Raw genomic sequence first — 6,666 nt, forward strand, 5'->3', positions numbered from 1 at the left:
GAGCCTCTCCCGTCTCCTCAGCAGCGCTAAGGATGTCTGACTGCAGCTTAGGCCTGCTCCCCGCTGGCAAGTGGACATCCCCCAAGGGCTGCTGGGCTGCCAGAGGGATGTCTGACTGCCAGCTTGGACCCGATCCCCCAGGGAGCGGGCCTAAGCCAGCAGGTGGACATCCTCCGAGGTTTCCCAGACTGCAAGAGGGCATAGGCCGGGCACAAATTTTTGTGCACCGGGCCTCTAGTCTAATTATAATCTTATTTGGAAGAGTAATTTAAGCAAACCACACAGGTGACCTCACATTTCCTGTTGGAATGTAGCATTTATCATCTTGTAAACTTAGCCAGAACTGAACCTACAATAATTATATTTAAACTTTTTATTCCTGCTGAATAAGCAGAATTCTTAGTAAAATTGTGGTACTGTTGATTATGCTTTGATGGTGTATGTAAGACATTGTGGTATGTTTTCATTAGACTTAGCCTACACATTACACTGTTCTGCATTTTTAATTCTATTTTGTTCAGAAAGTTACAATGATCATTGGGGCAACCAACTTAATCTCAATTAGATCAGTGGTGATTTATCATTATTCTCCACAGGTGCCTTTCTTCTCTACTCTATTTAACAGATAGAAGTCCAAAGGGCTTTTGATATTATGGCAAATTATCTGATATCCCATTTACCTGGAAACAATATAGAAAATTGAATAAAGTATAAAATATAGCAAGGCATTTTTCGTCTGTAGATTTTCTATTATCTTTGTTTTCAACAGGTAAAGGGGGGAAATGCAACACAGAAAAATCTTGAGTGTCTCAGTAGTGGAATTATGGACCCACCATGGTTGGGGGTTAGGTTCGAGCTCCTGGACATTTGGGTGGAGAAGGGCTTCACCTCCAGAAGCCAAGTTCCTTGTCATAACTCTTCCCATCTCATTCCCCTGGGTGCCACCAAGTGCCTGGAGGTCTGGAGAATTAGCAGCCTCTGTCTCTCAAATTCTCTGATGTCTGGGCTGCCTCCAGTGCCCAGTGTTCTTCCTCTATTATATCTTTGAAAAAATGAGCAAACCGGGAATTAAACAGAGATAAGGATCATATATCTTAAACTTACTTTCAATACTCATTCAGTTCATTCTGATTACTTTTAGACTTTAGCCCACAGGAAAATATTTTTCCCCATGGTGATTAGATGTGAATTAATGGTTCTCAAATCTTGCTGCACATTAGAATTTCCTGGGAAGCTTTGAAAAATCCCAACATCCAGGGCACATCCCAAACCAATTAAAGCACAACTCCTTGGAATGGAGCTCAGGCATCAGTACAGTTTTTTAAACACCCCAAGTGATTCCAATATAAAGCAGAGTTTGAGAACCAGAGCTGCAGTGTACTGGTTAGTAATGACTTTGGGCCATGGGGAAATAAAGGAAGGATGCATCGGGAAGTTTTTCCTAGCTCTTACAGAGGACAATCTGTTAACATTTCGAGTCAATGGTGCTTTCAAAAATCCAACAAAAGAAACCAAACTTTATAAAGTAAGGGGTGTATGATTTATATAAAAATATCTTCTTTTTAAAAAAGGATTCACCAAAGTCTCCTTAAAAGAGTAAATGTGAATAGTCAATACATGTACAAAAGCAGCATGTAGTGTTTTAGGAAGACATGAATATTCTACTGTTACCTTAACCAAACATGTATCAAATCTGAATTTGTTATCTCCCCAAAATTGGATTGCTCTCCTACCTTCAACAATTCTGTCAATAATGCGATATTCACTGTTCCCTGGTCTTATCTCAGAATCATGTTTGTCTTTAAATATTTTATTTTATTTAGCATTCTTAATTAATAAAATCCTATAAACATCTTTCTTTTTTAATTAAATGTATTGAAATAACATTGGTTAATCCTACATAATAAAAGCCTAATATGCTATGTGTCCAACCATTCGTTCGACTGTTCAACCGATCACTCCGATGTGCACTGACCACCAGCAGGCAGACTCTCTGACCAGTGGGTTAGCTTGATGCTGGTGTTCAGCTGATCGGGACTGAGCGAGATGGGCCGGACACTCCCTGGAGCCCTCCCATGGTCCCTCCCCAGCCCCAATCGTGCACTGGTGGGGTCCCTCAGCCTGGCCTGCGCCCTCTCGCAATCTGGGACCGCTCAGGGGATGTCGGAGAGCTGGTTTCAGCCCGATCCCTGCAGGCCAGGTTGAGGGACACCACCGGTGCATGAATCCATGCACCAGGCCTCTAGTAACATATAAATTTCAGGTGTAGAACTTTATAATACATCATGTGTATGTTCCATTGTGTGCTCACCACCCAAAGTCTAGTCTCCTTCCGGACATCTTTTTAAAAATGATTTTCTATTTCTACATTACCATCTTAATATAGGCCCACTTTTAGTCCAAGATTATTACTAAAGCTTCCTAATATGTCTTTCTGCTTTCAACATGACTTGATTTTCATAAAATACTACTTCTAGCATGTTCTGTTCGTCTCAGAAATCTTCAGTGGTTTCCAATCACATTTAAAGTAAAGTTTACACTCCTTAGCCTGGCCTACAACCCTTCCATAACTTGACTTTATATTAATCTCTTCCACTTCTCCCTTGAAGATGATGTTAGATTTACTCTATTCACTTCTATGACTTTCTGTAAATTTTTTCTCTGAAGAATGTCTTCCTTACTGTGTTCTTCTAATTCTTATTTTATTCTCTTTTAGGCCTCAAATCAAATTCCCTGTCCTACAAGAAGTCTTCTGGGCCAGGCCACCTTTCAATATCCTCTCTCTCTCTCTCTCATTCATTATTTACTATCATGTGCCCTCTGCAGTGCCATCTTTCTATTGTTGTAAGGCCCCTCTCCCCATCCACGGTGTAAGCTCCTTGAGGGTAGACATCTTCAGTGTTTCTTCCACATAGATTAACACAAAATAGACTTTCAATAAACATATATTGAGTACAACATTTAATAAGGAATATATACAAATACCACTCCTATGTCATGTTTCCTATGTAAAGAATTCCTGCTCATTAATCTTGCCTACAAGTAGGGGCCTATGTAAATTATCTTTATGAAGTACTTGGGATAAGTAAAGAGAGCTGAAGCCATAAAACCTACTCATTTTATTCATACTTTGTGAATTTGTGTTCCTGTCTAAAAAGCAACATCATTTACAGTGAAAAAAAAAAGAATCTTCTGCTAATTTCTGCCTAGAAAATTAGTTCTTTCTCAGAGTGATACACCTAATCCTACCTAACTCCTAGTGGTATTGATAAATCCCATCATTAAAAGCCAGGTGTTTGAGGCTTGTGCTTTTATTTTAGTAACTAAAGCTTCTTCATTTTAACAGACCATTTCCATTAATAAAGTTCTCTGAGAACCTTCCGGGCGTGTTATAATGTTTAGCTGCCAATGAGACAAACATTTGAGCAGGTATTTCCTGAGTCACAGAGTAAAACTGCTTGTACAGTGAAAGAGTTTGACAAGTGAATGCACAGCATGTGCCATGTTACTTTTCTTTTCAGAGTTTGTTGAACCCCCAAGTAGGCATCAGACTTATTCCCAAGCACTCATTTCCTAGGGACAAATTTATAAATTTAACTCACTTGTGTGGTTTTAAGGATCTAAGATATATTCTAAACGACGAGAGAGTGAATCTTAAAAACAGAATAGGAATTCTACAGGAACTCTTTTTTTCCATGTATTATTCCTCAGGCATATTTCATCCACTATTTGGTAGTAAGTAAACTGTTCATTGTTCAAACCAGTAAGGTCAGAGGTCTACTCTACCTGGATTCAGATTCCAAGTATATCCTTTTCTAGCTGTGTCCTTTGGTAGTGCATTTAGCCTCAGGTTCTCAAGTTTCCTGATCCATACATGAAGTGTTTAGTTTTTTTCCTTTGAGAGATACATACATGAACCTATACACTGTGTGTGTGTGTGTGTGTGTGTGTGTGTGTGTGTGAGTAACTTCTTTGATGGACTGTGTATTTTTTTCTTTTAGGGTAGATAGATATATGTATTAACTTCTCTAAACCACTTAAACCTATGGCAGAGAAAAGCACTAATGAAACATGTTAATTATAGGTTGGGGGGGAGAGGGTACCTAGAAAAAAAAAAGTACAGTGTATGCCGTGCTAAATAAGAACGTGTTAAGGCAGAAGGCCCAGAGTACAGAGGAAGAGGTGGAAAGGCCCCATGAGTAGATGAGGAGGATAGAACCTCCACCCAGGGTGGAGGGCCCTGCAACTAGGAACAAGAGCCAGTCTTCTGGCTATCACTCTACTCACCAGACAAACATAAACAAAGAATATATAAAACCATGAGGAAACCAGCCCCAATATAGAACAGTTCCTTGAACATGAATTCTCAAGTTCTAAGACCTGCCTGTTTCTCATTGGCATTACTAAATTATTCAAGAGCCAGTAGCGTGCCCTGACTGGTTTGGCTCAGTGGATAGAGCGTCAGCCTATGGACTGAAGGGTCCCAGGTTCCATTCCAGTCAAGGGCATGTACCTTGGTTGTGGGCACATCCCCAGTAGGGAGTGTGCAGGAAAGCAGCTGAATCGATGTTTCTCTCTCATCGATGTTTCTAACTCTCTATCCCTCTCCTTCTCCCTTCCTCTCTGTAAAAAATCAATAAAATATATATATTTTTAAAAAGAGCCAGTAGCGAGTTCCATAAACCTCCTCGTCCTTCCCTCTCCTCTCCCCTTTTGTTCTCCTCTAAATGTGTAGATAAAACACCTTTTAGGGGAGCTCAGAGTCTGTCTTTGTTCTCAACACCCTCAATGGTCTTTGAACAGAACTGTCTTTCAAGGTGGAAACAAAAGGAAACCTTTACTAAAGTTTAGTTGTAAAATTCAAAATTAATGTAGCTGTTATGAGTATTGAAAGTGACAATTTATTTGAAGTGCTTAGCAGGGTGGCCAACCTGGTCCACTGGAGAAATGAAGTCCCCATCAAGCAGAAATCACTTGCTCTCTTTTCATTAGAAATATGACACAAATGGTCTTCTTTACCCATTCATAACCCCAGGAAAATTAATTCTCACATAGGTGGGTTATGGAAGTCTAGAATATCAGATGCAAAGATTTCTAGCAGTGAGGTGCTCTCTGGAGGACTGGGCTGCCTTGTTTCAGAGGTGGAGCTAACAAGCACAAATCTAAAGAATGCTGCATTTCAGGGCCTGTTAAGACTACAATTCCACCTGGTGGTGGTCCAAAACGTGTTCTGGTGACTCAGCAATTTCCTTCTCGACATCCATTATCTGCAAATAGTGGCCAGGCTGAGCGGGTTTTGTGTCCTTTAAATTCCTCCCAGCGAGCTCCTTTACAAGCACAAAAGCTTGTCTGTAGCCATAAACAGGTTCAGAATCTAAAGCAGAAGCAATTGCAGGCAACCAGTGTCCCTTGTCCTGTCTCCAGGCCACTGAATAATACATAAAAGAGTGAGCAGCCCCAGCCATCAGCCCCTGGAAATAATTCTGAAGAGAAACAAGCATCAGAACAGAGAAACAAAGAATTTTTTAAAAAGGCAATGTGCTTTGGAAGGTATTGAAAATGGTCGCCCTCTGGGTAAAGGAAAGTTTGGGAATGTTTACTTGATGAGAGAAAAACAAAGCGAAGTTATCCTGAAAGCCTTATTTAAAGCTCAACTGGAGAAAGCAGGAGTTGGACATCAGCTGAGAAGAGAAGTAGAAATACAATCCCACCTTAGGCATCCAGATATTCTCAGACTGTGTGGTTATTTCCATGATGCCACCATAGTTCACCTAATTCTAGAATTTGCACCTCTTAGAGCTTCCTATAGGGAACTTAAAATTATCCAGGTTAGATGAGCAGAGAACTGTTGCTTATATCACAGAATTGGCAAATGCCCTATGTTACTATCATTCAAAGAGTTATTCATAGAGAGATTAAGCCAGAGAATTTGCTCCTTGGATCAGCTGGAGAGTTTAAGATTGCAGGTTTGGGGTGGTCCATACACGCCCATCCTCCAAGAGAACCACCCTCTGTGGCCCTGAGATCATTGAAGGCCAAAGGCATGATGAGAAGGCGGTTCTCTGGAGCCTTGGAGTCCTTTGCTATAGATTTTTAGTTGGAAAGTCTCCTTTTGAAGCAAGCACATATCGATTTTGAGGCTGAATTCACATTTCTTGAGTTTGTACCAGGGGGAACCAGGGACCTCATTTCAGACTTCAAGACTGTTGATGCACAACCCCAGGCAAAGGCTGGCCCGAAAGAAGTACTCGAACACCCCTGCATCAGAGCAAATTCCTCAAAACTATCAACTAGCAAGAATCTTAAAAGACTCTTGCAGGGAGAGAACCCTGTGAGCCAGGGCTGCTGTGTAATCAGCAGAAACAAACTCCTGACATGATCTTATTACCAACTGCCTGCCTGCAATCTGCAACCTTACAGAGAAAGGAAGAAAAAAATATGAAAAAATATATATCCTATATAATAAAAGCCTAATATGCTAAGTGTCTGGTTGCTCAGTCAGCCGTTCAACCAATCAAAGCATAATATGCTAATGATATGCTAAGGCCGTTCAACTGCTCGCTATGATGTGCACTGACCAGCAGGGAGCAGATGCTCTGACTGGTAGGTTAGCTTGCTGCTGGGGTCTGGCTGATCGAGACTGAGCAAGATGGGCCGGACACGACC

At 40.9% G+C, this 6,666-nt stretch overlaps 1 pseudogene; it reads left to right on the forward strand.

Annotated features, from left to right (window-relative positions):
• The first annotated feature begins 1,390 nt into the window (after positions 1–1,390).
• Positions 1,391–6,379, forward strand: LOC102249050 (annotated as a pseudogene).
• Positions 6,380–6,666: the final 287 nt, after the last annotated feature.

The sequence above is a fragment of the Myotis brandtii genome, unplaced genomic scaffold (genome assembly GCF_000412655.1).
Source record: "Myotis brandtii unplaced genomic scaffold, ASM41265v1 scaffold352, whole genome shotgun sequence".
Classification (NCBI taxonomy): Eukaryota; Metazoa; Chordata; class Mammalia; order Chiroptera; family Vespertilionidae; genus Myotis; species Myotis brandtii.